General features: G+C 36.1%; 1 protein-coding gene and 1 long non-coding RNA gene across 2 annotated transcripts in view; one reads left to right on the top strand and one right to left on the bottom strand.

Annotated features, from left to right (window-relative positions):
• Nucleotides 1–17,529, bottom strand: part of LOC143305497 (uncharacterized) — a 743,008-nt gene that overhangs the window by 97,122 nt on the left and 628,357 nt on the right. The window lies entirely within an intron of this gene.
• LOC143305534 (uncharacterized) lies at nt 12,779–15,247 on the top strand. Its single transcript, XR_013062540.1, has 7 exons — nt 12,779–13,503; nt 13,612–13,744; nt 13,841–14,100; nt 14,173–14,487; nt 14,590–14,815; nt 14,895–15,004; nt 15,097–15,247. It is a non-coding gene; the product is annotated as an uncharacterized LOC143305534 (long non-coding RNA).

Genomic DNA, 17,529 nt, shown 5'->3' on the forward strand with positions numbered 1-17,529 from the left:
GTAAAATCTTCCTTCTACCTAAATTTTCTATTTTTTCTTTCCGATTTTAAATCGTTTGCTCGCGTAGTTCTTCGTACTAACTTCACCCCGCGTAATTATATTCGTTGTAATCGTAATTAATCGTAAATCGTTATTCGTTTGTCTCTCGTCGACGTACTCGTCCGTAATAATCCGTTTCTCGCCGCGACAAGTGCAGTGATCGACGATCTTACCGTTTCTTTGGTGTTCCAGATCATCGAGCGATTACACCAAAACTAGCAAGCGAATTACCTTGTATTTTATTGTACACCGTAACGGTAAGTCGTTTCAGTTACATTTTTCGATCACGACGTTATTCAATTGGCAAAACGGGCGATCTGGTCCAGCCCTTCAAGGTTACGAGAATTCCTCAGGTCAGATCGTTCCACCGTACGAGGTATTGATATCATCCAATATTAAATACTATTTTCGGTTATTACAGTTTCGCAATTCCAGTCTCTTTCCATCATCCGAAGGGCACCTTAGTCCAGCTCTTTCGAGAGTTACGAGAATTTCTCAGGCTGGGGTGTACCGCAGGTGGAAACCGCCAATCGTATAGTTAAATTCGGAGAGCGAAATTGTTATAATCATTTTTACGCGCCCGGTAATATACTCGTCGGTTTCAAATGTGATATCAGAGTGTTTTATATTCATATATATATATATATATATATACCTTGTTAACTAATCTTAAGCATCTTTACATTTGTTCACATTTTTGCAGAACTGGTAATTTTCAATTTAACCAAATTTCTAAATTATTGAACTCATAATTTTGGCAATTATCTGATTTTCATTCACGATTAAACCAGTTTCATTTAGTTAAACAGTTTCCTTTTATTTCGAACACACCTCACACGTTTCAGTTAAAACACGCCTACCAACATACCCAGATTCAAGGAGGGTCCCGTACGGGACCAAGTGCTGAACGAACCCAACGAAAGGCTAATAATTATAATCTTTTAATATCTTATCAATTTTGTCTTTCGTCTTTTAATTTGTCGAGAGCGTTAATACGCTCGAGACTGGTGGCAGCGATACCAACCATCGCGCTAAAATAGGGAAGCAGGAATTAGGGGTTGAATTCCAACCAATTAATTGAAATTTAACTACCTAAAAATCCACTAATTAATCATTCTTTCCTTTTTACGTTGCGCGCCGTCGCTCGCGCGCAACGTAACACTTGAAACACGGGATTTCTCCATGTTGGAGAGATTTCGACAATACATTTTTTGGTGCCTCATGTGAGGATTGAACTCACAACCTCTGATTTACGCTGCATGTAGGTATAGATGATAAAAAATACACAGACTGTTTTCAGCGAAACATAAGTATGTATTGGCACATTTAGAAATATAATATATCTATGAAACGTTTGTTAGCGTCAGCACGTGTTCAAGGGTTGACACATGGCAGGGTCATTGCATTTGGGGCTTTGACCTGCTTCTCAAGAATTTCTCAGGATTCTTTAGGCTATCGATAACCCGAGCCATACATCTGTCATCGGACTTAGGCCGGCGGTAGTTGATACTTGAGGTGCGACGAATTCTAAGAGTCGCGAACGTTTTGTTTATGGAACGGCGATAGAGAGTTCGATCGCCGATCTTCAAAGGAACGCGCGTGTCATGGTGCCGCATGGCACGTGTAAAAAGATAAGGGTTTTCTAGAAGGATCTGGCCACGGAGTGGGGAAGATCTTGCATCTTCTGGTAGGAAGACCTCGAGGAACAGTTTAAAAAGTCAAAAATTTATAACACGTTATTATTAGGCCCGATACACACTAGCGGTTCGGTCCCGGTCCGGTCTCGGTCCGGTAAAATATACTCCAATGTAAATCTTATGAGAGCATACACACTTGCCAGCTCCGGTCCGGTCACGCTCCAGTCTCACGACGATCTCGCTTCGATCCCAGCCTGGTCCCAATCGCTCTCGAACAGTAGCCACTTGAGCCACTTGTTCGGTTCGCTCCCGGTCCGGTCCCGGTCCGGTAAAATATACTCCAATGTAAATCTTATGAGAGCATACACACTATGCGTCCACTCCAGCTCCGGTTCGATCACGCTCCAGTCCCGGTCCGGTCTCGATTTCTCACGAAGAATATTTTCCTGGGACGGGACCGCGCTCCCTCGTTTGAAACGAGGGTTTGTACTGTACTTTTGACTGTACCTTGTACTGTAGTTTTCGCGTTGCAACGCGTACGTTTTCGGGGCCTGGAAATCGTACGTTTTGAAATGCAGGTACCGAAAACAATACACTCACTTCTCCGTGCACGTGGAGAAAGTTTCCCTTGTCCCTTTTCCGTACCAACCATAAAATTATAATCAACTCCGCGACCTTTTTCAATACTATTGTCCACGTTTCTGACCAGTTTCCTGTCCCGTTATGTTTTTATCGCCGTTCAGGACGCTCCCTATTTTTATTACTTCCACGGTCAAAACTCCTCAAGGGTGGAAAAATCCAAAGACAACCGTGAGTTGGAGGTGACCACCGACACTTCTCTTTCCATCAAATTCTAACCAATAGAAATAAGTGCGAAATTTGTCACCCCCCAAATCAGGGCTTGAGAAACTATTTAAACCACCACCTTTTAGAAATAGACTCAGAGTTTCATCAGACAGCAAATTGTAAGAGTATTGTGAAATATATTGTGAACGACAGAAAGAAGCAAGCAGTATTTTTGTGCGGTATGGATTCGTCATGGAGTTTTGAAAAAGGTAATTACATACGTACATAGTTATTATTGTGAGATTTGTTTTATTTTTACACATTGTTGACCGGTAATTAATTTCAAACATGAAGTAAACATGATTGAACACAACGAAGAAAGATTTGATAATATCCTATATTACTCGTGACCGGTCAACAATGTGTTAATATTATTTTATTCAGATATTAAAAAATACGTTTAAATTATGGAATAAAATATAAATTTTTAATGTGTAATTTTCAGATGAAATGCTAATTGAATTGGTAAAAACTAGGCCAGGTCTCTACGATTTGCAGTCACCTAGTTACAGTGACAGTAATTACAAAAAACATGTGTGGAATGAAATTGGAAAAACGATAGGTCAATCTGGTAAGTAAAGCGAAAAATTCAATACAAATATATAATTATAAACATTTTGAAAAGACATTAGTAATTTATTAAATAAATTTCATTACATTATTTTGTCCTGTTGCCACGGCACTGAGCCTACAGGTGAATTAAAAAAGTTTTTAAAAGTTTCCCTCGTTTGAAACGCTTCACTCGGTGCATTTCCACCTTGTCTCTGTATGGTATTTACACGATTTGTTTCAATATATTCTAAATTTATATCACGACTATTTCTAATGATGTTATGGAGGATGCATGTTGTTAAAATAATTGTGGCGGCATTTTGAGGCTCAGCTATCAGTCTTCGACAATAAATTCTGAATGTTTGTGACAACATTCCAAATGCACATTCGACTAATCGTCTTCCTCTGCATAGTCGATAGTTAAATATTCTTTTTTCATTGTCCTCTATGCTTTTTGACCCTGGGTATGGCCGCATTAAATATTTTTTTAATGGAAACGCCTCATCGCCTAATATTACATAAGGTGCTACTGTGTTTGTTCCTGGCAGCGGGGAATCCTCAGGAACATTCAATTTGCCACTTTCAAAATTTTTTTTAAAAACAGAATTTGCAAAAATTCCACCATCACTATTTTTCCCATATGAGCCTATATCAACGGCAATAAACTTACAATTCGCATCTACCAATGCTAAAAGTATTATTGAAAACGATTTTTTGTAATTAAAATATAATGAACCACTATTTCCAGGAGCCTGAATTGTTACATGTTTGCCATCTAGGGCTCCTAGACAGTTTGGAAAATTCCACATAGTCCACATTTCATTTGCTATTTCTAGCCACTTCTCTTTACATGGAGTTGGAATATATTCAGCTAATAATATTTCATTAATTGCATTACAAACTTCAAGACAAATACTTTGTACGGTTGAATGACCAAGACGATAGCTAAAAGCAATCGTTTGATAGGAATCTCCAGTAGCTAAAAATCTGAAAATACAAAACGGTCAATAAAATTAATATTCAATTTGATTTGATTTGATTTTATTTAATAAATGTTTTATTTCCTTAATTACAGGTGCAAAGAATCGTTGGGAGTCGCTCCGGGGCCAGTACCGGAAATATCTGGCCAAATTAAAAACCAGAAGCGGACAAGCCGCAGCGAAAATTACGAAATGGCGATTCTGTGATCAAATGGAGTTTTTAAATACATATGTTAATGTTGAAAGACCGCGCCTAACATCCATAACGGAACATGAAAATATTGAGGAAGGTGTACAAAGGGAGGTTGAAGAAGCAGAATCGACTCCAGTATTGCAAAAACGAAAAGATAAAGCCAGGACCCAGGAAGAAAACGCTTCCACTACGTTAATGAAATATATTTTACACCAAAAAGAAGACGGACGGAAGAATGTGCATCCAATAGACACATTTTTCGAATTAATGGCGACTACCGTTAAGAACTTTGATGCTAAAGATCAGCATTTTGTAAAAACAAGAGTGTTCAGTTTAATTAGTGAGGTAGAAGCAAAATATGTACTAAATTCACCTTCTACATCGTTTTCACCCTCGGCAGCCAGTGAACAACAAAACTATTTTTCACCTGAACAGCAGACGTCATATCATATAACATCCCCACCTTATTTCATACCACCATTACAGTCACCCCACAGTATAGTCGACCCACAACATATCATAGATCCACCCTATCCATCCACAGCTTGTAATCATTGTAATGACAACGTCTGATATGTGTGTATAGTTTATAAGTGTATATAATTTATAAGTATATATAGTTTATAAGTGTATATAGTTTATAAGTGTGTGTAGTTTATAAGTGTATATAGATTGTGTATATAATATAATAAAAACAATTACTTACTTTAGACATACCATTAATTTTTGTCTCTGAGAAATAGCTTTTCGAAACCTGGTATTTTTCTTGGAAATTTTCGTCGAAATTTTTGCAAGTACCATTTCAAACGTACGAGAATCCATTCTAAAATACTTAATAAATTTTTCTTCATCTTTCATTAGATGACGATACAGCGTATAATATTCGCCTTCACTTTGTCTCGTTTTTAAACTTGGATGCACCCACATTTTTCGATTTATTTTCTTTCCATTTCTTCTGTTTTTTTCATCTTCATCTAACAGAATAGCTATAATAGCTAATTCTTTATTTGAAAAATTAAATGGCATTTTTCTGATATTCGATCCGACTTGGAGCACGAACGATTCTAGACTGAACAGTGCTCGGGACGCTAGATCTGCAGGGGGTAAGATTTTACCGGACCGGGACCGAACCGTATAGCGTGGATCTAGTCGTACGGTAAGATTTTACCAGACCGAGACCGGACCGGGACCGAACCGCCATAGTGTGGATCTAGTCGTGCAGTAAGATTTTACCAGACCGAGACCGGACCGGGACCGAACCGCTAGTGTGTATCGGGCCTTATACTGTTGGCATGACTGCTATATCCGGGGAAGTCCCGAGATTTAAGTTTAATATTCATTTGTCATGGTTTGCCATTAATAGAGCGATAATTATAATAAAAATGAGTCGAAAAACGAGAGAAACGACAATTTCAGAAAGAAAAACAATACTAAAGTTATCAGAAAAAGGAAATTCGTATTTTACGATAGCTAAAATAGTGAATAGAAGTCGTTTCACGGTAGAAAGTGAAATTAAACAGTTTACTCATTAAAAAAATGTAATAAATAATGTAATACCGTGAAATGGTCGTCCACAAAAGTTAACAGATCGAGATAAAAGAGAAATTACCAAGATAGTAAAAAAAAACCCTGGCTGTAGTTCCAAATAGCCCCGGTGGCCGATCGACATGGGCTTTGGAGGGGGGAGAGGGAGAAGGGAGAAACCCCAAATATAAAACGGTATCCACATCAGACCAGTAGTTGCGGAGATATTAATTAAAAACTTTCGCAGAATACATAGAATTTTTCCTATACAGACGTGACTAACACAACCATCCCCGCTGTAGAAACCGTGGTCGTCAAGCGTCAAGCAGCCGATGGCACAGTACGGGGTCTCGACCTGGGTATCTACAGGGTGTCATATACAGGGTGATCCTCTCGCTACGCTACCCAAAGGAAGTGCCGCCACAATAGAATGTAGAAGTCGACATCCCATTTCTGTCATCGCTTACTTGACCCTGTAGCGAAGACGGCTGTGTGAGTGAAAATGTGTGTAATGAGCAGAAAAGTCCCATTTAAGCACTGCGGAAAACAGAATATTTTCTTAACACATTTTCACGCACACAGCCGTCTTCGCTGCAGGGGCCACCTCGGTCAAGTAAGCGATGACAGAAATGGGATGTCGGCTTCTACATTCTATTGTGGCGGCACTTCCTTTGGGTAGCGTAGCGAGAGGATCACCCTGTATGTATAAAGCGCATTATTTTGTAAACTGTGGTTCACGTTTACATTAATCTCGTCGTTTTACTCGTTTTGATATGCTGAATACGAATATGATTTTTATTTTTAATGGAAATAACAAGCTGTCGAAATATTCGCAAACAACTTTACACAGAATTTTACCCAATAATGTAAGGCACATGTAAGGCGAATTTGCCAGTTATACATATACGAACAGAAGGTAACACCTTGTTCGTCTACGAATATCAAACCGTAGTAGGTTAGGTTAGGTTATATTCTCGGGGGGGGGGGGGGGGGGGGGGGGGCAAAGCCTAAAACACAAGAATAATTACTTTAAGACCTCACACATTCAAGCTGGCAGGCCCATTTGAAGTTGGAAAGGAAGACCAATAACGTTGTGAAAACGTTACGAAGTAGTGCGGAATATTACATGTTTTTCATTTGTGTCCAGTGCAATAGTAACGTGACAGTGAATAAAAATGTTTATTTACCTGAAAAAAATTCTGTGAAAGGTGATAGTGACTGTGTGGTTGAGTGGGTTCAATGATCTCGTCTGGAGATCAGCTGTTCTTCATAATTTGTTCCCTCCTCGAATGTTCAAGATCGACACAGTGACCCAGTGAAAATTATCTGTTTTCAGCATAGCACGTTAATTTAGGAACGGATGGGTAAGTTTCATTTTAATTGTTTTAAAATTTTTATTAATTATTCCATTTCAAACATTTTTATTTGTTGTTTAGAATGTTTAGAATTTCCTTTTTTACATTATGACAGGCGACAAGGGATTAGATTCCGTATTCATTTTAAACAACAACTAAAAATGTTTAAGCAGTTCAATTTTTTTATTGTGCTATGCCAATGGGGCGCCGAGCCGTTCGTTCGCGACCTACGTCAAGCCCCGCTTTCGTAGCCGACGCTGCCGTCCCTGAGCCCGCGCGCTCTACGCGCTCGGATTGGTCAGTGTTTTTGCTTAATAATTCAAAAAGGAAGCTTCAAACCACTTTTTCGCAAAGGAAAAAGTTGTTCAGAATCACCCCACCTACCACCACCTCAGAGGGTGAAAATACGTTACGGGAGACCCTGTATACTGTCGACATGGAAATGCTGTTTGCTGTGTGTATTCCGGTGTTCGGAACAGTTCACCCCATTATAATGCGTTGTGTCGGCAAAGTAGGGAATGACATTAAAATGGTACAAAAACTTTTTCAAGTGGCCAAACACCATTTTCACAGATGTTTCCTTTCGCAAAATCGAGCTTATTTGCAAAATGTGGCCGAATCGGAGCATGACGGTTTCCCAAAGTTTCGCCAAAATATATTTATACGAAAATTTAGAATTTTGGGATTCAGTACTTTTCTCTGATGAAAGTAAATTCATGATTTTTCGATCTGATGACCAAACAAAATATGGCGAAAACGGAACACTGAGTTGGATTCAAATAACATCGTACCTACTGTCAAACAAGGGGGCGGTAACGTATTAGTACGGGGATGTATGCGTTCCTGTGGAGTTGGAGAACTTGTTTTCATAGACAGTATAATGAATAAGTACTTATGTATATTTAAGTATTCTAAATCAAAATTAGAAAAACGGCGTAGAAAAATTAAATCTTGGAGAAAATTACGGTTTCCAACATGATAATGACCCTGAACAGAGCTTACATTGTCCGCCATGGATCGTTTTTAACGCACCCCATATATTACCAACCCGTCCTCAATCTCCAGATTTAAATCCGATGGAGCGCATTTGCAATGAACTAGAGAGAAGAACTCGAAAATACCCCATTCAGACAGAATGGAATAATATCGGTTCAGAAATAACGAAAAATTTAGTACATTCGATGCCTAACAGGTTAAAAAGTGTTATAAAAAGGAAGGGACTGAAAACAAAATATTAACTTTAATGTTCAATAATATACATACATTATAAAACAGTAAGTATGCCAATACTTATGTTTTGCCGAAAATAGTCTTTTATGTATTTTTTATCATTTATCTCTATTGTATGTGTTGGAATTTGAAATGTTTTGCCAGATAATTCGCGAACCTTCTTCGGTGATGCGTCCTTCCGGTTGGAGGGCGCTGGTGCGGGCGTCTTTCCCGCTTTCTTGCGTTTTTTTTCTTTCAGACGTTATATTAACATACGTGATTAAAGATATATCTTTTGTTTCTTTATTATATATTTAATCTTAAATAAAGTATTGGTATAATAAAAACCATCAGTATGGCTATCCAACAATAATAAATTATAATATATTTCTCTGAGGGTCAACTTCGCAGTTTCGTTGGAATCATTTCTTAGAATAGGATTTTCTTTCATAACTTATTAACAATAGCGATGCCTTCGAGTGGCTGGCGATTTGTACGCAGAATGACATATGGGGTGCAGACCGCCGGCGCGTTTATGACACGCAAGCCCGTAGAGTCGTTTATGAGAGTCTTGTTTATTTCTAAAATCTCGTGATTTATACTTTTCTGAATTTCTACGTCCTCAACGACTAATTGCCTGTGTCGTAAACGTGAATTTCCATAGGGTCTTGTGACCGGGTCAAGTGGCCAACACTTGGGTCAAGCTACGGGACTCAGGCCCGGCGGAAATTCCACTACGTTGCCAAATTTCTGTCTACGACTTCCACTACTACCTTACTCTTCACGACACGCGTTTCGGACGCATAGGGTGGGTGGAGTCAACTACATTGTCTCTGATTGGCAAGGATTTTCCATGGGGGCCGACTTTCAAAATACATGAAAGCATAAAAATGCTTGGAAGAGTCGGCCTCAGGCAGTATAAGAAAATTCACGAGCAACACATCACCCTCTCTTGAAGGGAAACATTTCTGTACCGCTTATAAAGAACATTGTTATATTGATTCGTATACTTAATTGCTAAACTCTTTTGGATCATTAAATAGTTCAAGTTTTTTTACTTTATCTGTGTCAATTTTATTTTTGAACATTATTTTAAACACCCTCAAATAATTCCTACCGTCTTAACCGATCGTAGGAAAAGTGCTTGTATAAGGTTTCGATTCAACATCGGACAGAGCTTTACGACCTCTATTTGACCCGGCTCTCCATGCATCCCATGGTCTGAATCTGTCGCGCTGTGTTTAAGTAAACACAATACAAATAAGAAGTTTTAGGAAACCAATGGTTTAAAAAATACAATTATGTAAAAATGTACATATTTAGTGAACTTGGACAGGTTAGTACGACACGCCATACTGTTTCTACCCATACTCTAATTGGTTCGTTTACCTTATTTAACAATATATGTGTAAAAATTATTTTGCATTTACGTGACAGTAAAATGTAATATAACCCTAACCTAACCAAGCCATTTATATGAGTAGAAGCAATATGACGTCATAACAGCTTGCAAAAATATGTTAAATACGTATGTTACGTATCCGTCTTGGAAATTTCCTTATATGGTGTTACAAACCCTTCTCAAAAAATTTCCTTATATGGAATCGGATGGGTGCACCCGACACCAACCGTCTTCTAGAAAATTCGAGACCAACGCAAAGCAAGGGCGCGGTCCTACGGGTCACGTAGAGTCAGTTCCCACCACTTTTTTACTCTAGTTTTTGAGTATAAAAAGGGTAGCGACAAGGGCACCTGGGGTCTAGTTGAAGTCTAGAATCAGTTCGTTACACGTCAGTACGTTCTTTTACGGATAATCTCTGCGACGAGGAAACTCTGCGAGATCGGGTATTCAAGTCCCCTTCAAGCACTCACAGTAACTATACAGTACGTTGTCTGCTGTTAAGCATTACTTTAATCGTTGTAGTCCGCCCCCGTTTGCTCGCGTTCGTGAAAACCGAGAAGGATTAGATTCTTGCAATCGCGGAATCGAAACTAATTTCTATTTATTCAACTCATTTAAACTTGCAACCTAGAGTTTAATTCATCGAACACCGCGACAATTACACACCACAATTGTAAGGTCCCGGAATAGAGAATAAACTCACATTATTTTTAACTTACATTCTATTATTCAATTATATTTACTATCCAGAAACCCACTAAGGTGTACCTTTACCGCTCGAGGTACATCAATCAAGTTACGAGACCTAATATTAACGTTTCCTGCGGCTCCCTACGTTAGCCATACGTAGGTTCGTCCTCCACTCTACACCTTTCCTGTGGCTCCCTACGTTAGCCATACGTAGGTTCGTCTCCACGTCTACTTCCTTAGGCTCCCAGTGTTAATAACAACACTGCTCAAGCCATTAACAAATACCATATACCTAAATTAAGCCCCGGCTACGCAGCCGCCCCCTCCGGCTCGTAACACGTACAATTGTACGTAATCGTACTTTTTAAATCCTTGGTTTCCTAAACTTTTAACTTGCATTTGAGAATGTTTCAGGTCGAAAACTATAAGATTTTATACTTTTTAACCAAAAATTTTTGGTCGCCTAAAACGAAGTGCAGCAAAAAGAATTGAATAATAAATCGTATATTTAAAAAATTTACACAGGACGTTAGGTAAATCTACAAAATTACGGCTTCTGCAAAAACAGTCTTTCTTTTATTTTTTATTTTTTTAAACAATATATTTACTTACAAATAGCTATTATATGACTGCGCATCGAAAAAAATTCATAAATAGAAAAGTTATTAACATTTAAAGCTATGGAATAAGAAATTTGTTCTTATAAAATAAGAACTTGCTAAGGCTTCTTCATGGACAATTCCAGATGTAAACAAATACTTTATTTTGATAAATTCTCAAATAAAAATTCGATAATGGATTATTATTTATTTATTGTTTATTATTTCTGTATAAAAATTAATTAATTAATATAAAAATTAATATCAAACAAATTCGATAATTGTGTTAGAAAATCACAGTAAGCGAGTGGCCGAAACGGGCCATATGTTACAATTATGAATTCTTACAATTGTTTATTATTTATTGTTTCTTATTTTTGCATGTGCCTCTTACACTAATCTTTTTATAAATATTGAAGTATATTTTGACCAAAACCTGATTTAAAAACAATCGTTTTCACAGAAGCCGTAATTCTGTAGATTTACCGGATGTTACATAGAAATCCGGATTATGTTAATACTTTTGTTCGGCACTGTAGTTCGGCCCCGAGCGTTTCGCTTTCATCGAATCTTTACTGCATGAATGATGTCGTTGATATCTTCCAGGAATCATACAACAAATATATAAAATACAATAAATTGTCGTTAGATTCGAATTTGGTATAACGCACATTCGATCACCTTGAGGGGTTATGCCGACGGCTGTTACTGCGAAATAGAAAAGGATAACCTCAACAGAGCAACGGTCGCGGTGTCAGGTGTCAGGTACGCACCAAATAAATACGCCAATAAATATATAAGAAAATCTGTGTGGAAATATTGTTTAGACATCGATCTAGATGGCTCGAGTTCGAGGAAAGGAATGTAAACATTCAAGCCGTTTTTGCCGTACTTAGAACTGCTTGGAATAATCCAAAGTTTTAACGGACATTCAAATCGGGATTATCTCATCAAATATAATGTTAATAAATGTATTAATATATGCTGATATTTTCAATAAGAAGCAGAACCGAATTAAGATTTCTTGGGCCCGAGTGATTGATAAACATGGTTCAGGAATTGAGATTTATTCTAGATAGAGTTAAATCAAATTAAATAATATAAAGAAGGGGCAACACAGTAAGGAAAATATTCTTCAATATTTTTTAACATAGTAAATGGTAGATTAAACATCGAACTCAAGTTTTTCCACTTAGCAACCCCCTTTACCCGAGCAAATATTTCTGCGCCCCTGAGACAGAGGTACATAATCTAGGAATACGAATTGGAACATCTGCAGATAATAAATCAGAAAGAAAATTTATAAATGATAATTTAGTTTATTTAGTCCCTCTTAGATATCTCCTTAACCCGACGCTAATAAAAAGCTTGTGTGCAAAGAATTAATGCTTATTTACCGCCATTATTATATAATAATTTACAAAATTTCAAACAATAAAATCTACTGTGATTTTATAAATATTTTATCCAATTGCTAAAAAATATATCCCCTTTTTAAAATTTTTATATCATTATATGGTCACTTAATGATTTTTCTAAAATCTATAAATCTATAACTATGACTATAATCTATAACTATAATTTTGCAAATTTTGAATCCAATTGCCAAAAAAATAAATCCTCATTTTTTAAACTTTTCAAATCATTAAATTATTAAAATGCGAATCCTTTCGATGTTTCCGTATTATCGACGCTCGGTAATTTTAAATGCGAGAAATTATTAACGCCGTACAATATTCTGAATTAATTGCAATTTTCGAACTAAATTTATCAACTATGGGACTTACGAAATTTTATAGTCTCAGGGCACCAGAAATCTTAAGGGGGGAGGCAAGTAACATGAAAAATTTTCACCTTTCTTTTGCTTAGAAAATTAATATACTATCTGGAGAATGTGCTCTGACCGTTTCAAATAGAAATTCGAAGTCTAAATGTACCTAAAACGTCGTAAAGTGACGCGCTCCGAATGGTGCGCAGCACAGGTATCCTGTTCCGCTAGGGATGCAAAGTTTATCGATATTTATCGATACTGTCTACAAGCCCAACTATCGATAGTTGTCAACAAGAAGAAGGAGGAAAAGCCTCTTTCGATATCAATAAGTCCTGGTCTACAATAGTTAATTTAAGCTTTTAGCTTTAAGGAATTGACCAACCACAATCGACTATTCTCTACATCTTCGTTTGTAATTGGTTAATTTCTTAAGGCTTAAATCTTCAATCATTTATTGTAGACCGGGATTAATTGTCGAAAGTTTATAAAAAAACTTTGAAGAATAAAGAAAGTTCTGAAGTTCTGAACAGCCTACGTTAAATGAGGAAAGTACAAAAATTGTGCTGCAAGATCCTCCTGCGAATTTGCAAATACGTGCCAAAGTTTGTTATTTGTTACTTATATTGTTAACAAGTGGGGTTAGCAAGTGAGGTTATTTTAATGTTTATTGTTATATTATACGATATGGATTGGGAAGAGAAAAATGGTAAGTCAATAATTCAAATTATATTAAAATTACATGTAAAATTAACTAAAATCATTAAGTGATATTGTATATTTATTGCTCTATTCTGTTATTTATCTATACTTATAGAATCAATAGTTGATGATCTCCAACCCCAACTTGCAAAAAGGAAGAAACAACCAACTTTACAAAGCTTTCTTGTATCAAAACCAACAAGTTCTGTTCAGTCATCTTCTGCTCGGTCTGCATGTCAAACTTCGAAGTAATTAATAATTTATTTTATATTTAAAAAAATGCTAACACATTTTTAGATTCTTATAATTTATCTGATATAAATTTATTCTTTTGTTGTATATAGTGTAAAAACAAGGATAAAAAAATCAAAAGTATGAGAGTTTTTTAAAAAGGATCCTAACGATAAGAAATTATCTGTATGCATGATATGTAATACTGAAATCTATAACAGTGGTAATACAAGCAATATTTGGATCATCTACGTCGTTATCATACCTCTAAATTAAAAAAATCTATTGAATGTGAAGAGGAATGGAGCCCTTCACAGTCTACCTCCAGTGGGAGTGAACCTGAAGGAATTGGAACAGAAACTGAGAATCAATGGTACAAATATAAATTTATTTTCTTTTAGTGTTTGTATAGATTCATGTTTGTTATTAATTTTTATTGTTTCAGTGTTAATATTCACAAAAATTTGTATCGAAAACGTTTTAAATATCAGCCTTCATTAAAGAAGTTTATAAAAAAACAAAGACTGTGTTATGGTGCTAATAGCAAACAAAAAATTATATTGCATAAAGCACCAGTGAAATTTATTACTAGAGATCTTCAGCCTTTAAGCATAGTAAATGATATTGGATTTCAAGAATTTGTGAATGAATTGAATCCACGTGATAGTTTGCCAAGTCGACCTACAGTCACTAATGTTTTAATTCCAAAAATGTATGAAGAGACGAAAAAGAAAATTACAACTATCTTAAATACTGTCAAGTGAGTTTTTTCAAAATGTTTTAGTTTTTTATATCTTTCTTCTACATTTTTAATTAATTTTATAGTATTGTATATAGCACTAACTTTTGATGGTTGGACTAGTGTTGCCAGAGAATCTTATCTGACGGTTACAGGTCATTTCATTTTTGATTCTAAACTACAAGCAGCATTATTGAATTTTATTCACGTTAGTGATGAATCATCAACAGCTGAAAATCTCAAATCTTTAATTCAATGAAAAGTATTAGAGATATATTCAAATGTGCAATTAGTATGAGCTGTGACTGACAATGCTGCAAATATGATAGCAACTTGTGAGATATTAAAGGTAAATTTAATAAATTTTTACTTAAATTATATTTAAAATCTATACATATCACATGTATAATATATTATAATTTTAATAGGTCAAGCATGTTCCCTGCAGAGCCCATTCTATACAGTTAGATGTAAATCATGCCATATTAAAAGCTAAGCCATCATCGTTAACTACAAGTAGAGATACTAATGTGAAAACGTAAGTATTTAAATCTATCTAAATATGTATTATTCTATGTATATTTCTATGTATTATTCTTGATCTTATTGAGTTTTAATTAAATGTTTCAGATTATTTCAGAGTGATGCGTCTGAAAATTTATCTTCTCACAATGAAGTTTCAGTTTACAACAAGGTCGGCGGTTTAGTATGGCGACAACGCGGGGGGGGGGGGGGGGGGGGGGGGGGGAGGAGTAACACAAAACCGAACGAATTGTTTTGAGAAAATGAACGGTTCCCAAGATGTTAGCAAAAAAGTGCTACTGTTACTGCATCGGGATCTTACGTATGCGCGCACGTCCCTGTGCGACCGCTTATTTATTGCTTTCGCTCGCACATGCCGACCGGCCGGTTCAAATTCTTTGAACGTCCAAACCTCGCATGATTTGGCGGCCGCTATTAAATTATAAGCACTAACCGAACCTTATATCTGAAAAATGTATCGAAAGAAGTTGTTTAAAATGCTAATTTCTACAACATGTTGGAGAATCATCGAAATCGGTTAGGAGCTACCATTTCTATATAATTACCTGTAACAGAATACAAATGTTCGAGGAATCGAAGTGGTTACTCGGTCTTCGTCACCGTGGGTCCCAGGTAAAGAAAAACGAGAACATAAAAATTATACCCTCTCCCTTAGGAAATGTAATACTGTTCCGAGTGCGATGTTTTATTATTCAGGTATTTTCTGTGCTACTTTCAATGCGAATAGTCAGTTTTCGGTCTCGTGAAGTGGGCATTTTGGGGTTCCAAAAATCGAATTCTTTTATTTCTTTATTTAATAATAAACAATATTCGGAATCAGAATTTACGGTAAATATTCGGAAGTATAACTCCTGTCAGAATTGAGCTGATTTTTTTTTGTGTGGTTTCTTACAGTTAAAAAACATCATATTTAATATTATTATGGCAGCGCATCAACAAAAACAATGTCAATAAATATTTTTTTAAAGATTTTATGTACGCGTTTACTGTGCGCGGTGAAAACTCGACCAATAAATATGTTACTTTGTAAATTGTGTTTACTATTTCCTTATATTAAAAATGGGTATTGGTATTAGTTAGTGTACTATATAGGGGGGTCTGGGGGGCAGAGCGGGGCTCTGACTGGGAGAGTCAGCAAAACGAATTTAATATGTTACTGTTCAACTCGAGGGGGATGTTTCGTTTTTTGTTTACATTTGGAATTGTCGTGGTAATAGCCCAAAATTCGGACGACGTGATTACCGCATGGCTGGTTATATTGCCGCACAGTTAACGCGTACATACATGCCATTTTCGATGCTATTCAGCAATTTTATAATGAAGAATTGTCAAAATAGTTTGTATGTCTATTGTATTTTGAAAGAACAGAATATTTCTTTTAGAAACCTTGATAAAAAGTTCGAATGATCGACAAATAAAAATCTTTAAAGAAATATTTATTGACATTGTTTTTGTTGATGCGCTGTAATAATAACATTAAATATGATGTTTTTTAACTGTAAGAAATCACACCAAAAAAAAATCAGCTCGATTCTGACAGGAGTTACACTTCCGAATATTTACCAAATTTACAATTAAAACAATTTTTGAGAATTGTTTACAAAGTTGTACCTGACGCGTGAATTATTGACAGAGATAAAAGTTTAGAAAAATACTTCCTATATAAAATTACACGTTTTCCTGCACTCGTGTTCCTTTTTCTTATTGTTAGTAATCATTCGACCGATCTAGTTACAATTTTGTGGACTTTTACTACTAAGGGTACCACGTATTTTAGGAAAAGATTTTTCTGAAATTCGGCTTACAATAAGATTAGCAGCATCTTTTATGTCGAAGGTAAGAATACAAAAAAATTCACATATTTATACGCTTGTATAATTTTTCTATTCCATATTTCAATATTCCCTGTAGCTCAAGTACGCATCTATGTAGTATGATACATTAGATGCTCTAGTAATTTGAAGTTGATGTCTACGGTAAATTCTGAGAAAAAGGAACTTGAAATTTGCTTATTTTCTATGTATCGTGGAAAATGCCCCCTTCACTTGATACGCTTCTGCCGACGCCAATCATTATTAAACGCAGAATGAAAATTTTCATGCAAAGATACAATATCAAAAAAAATAGAAACTGTATCACTTACCAGAATTCGAAGATGTCCATGGTCTGCTGGTTGAGGGCAGTAACGTTCTCCAGGTTCGATCACTTGCAGTTTTCACATAAAGCAACGTCGCCCAAAAACGATTCTTCGATGAAGCCTTCTTCGCGAAAAACGGGTACCGAATTCTGAAGTATTTTAAGCAACTTCAGAACTTGTCTCGAGACGCGCACAAGCAGTTACAGAAAAAAACCGACAACCGAAATTAATACAATTTCAAAGTATAATTATGAAAAGTTAATTAATAACACTAAATAACTAGCTAGAAGTTAAACTGCAAAACGCACGTTTACACACAAGTTACCCCAAGTTAATTTTTCTAAACAAAGCGACGCACGAGTCAATATAATATAATACATCCC

This window comes from Osmia lignaria, chromosome 8 (genome assembly GCF_051020975.1).
Source record: "Osmia lignaria lignaria isolate PbOS001 chromosome 8, iyOsmLign1, whole genome shotgun sequence".
In the NCBI taxonomy this organism is placed as follows: Eukaryota; Metazoa; Arthropoda; class Insecta; order Hymenoptera; family Megachilidae; genus Osmia; species Osmia lignaria.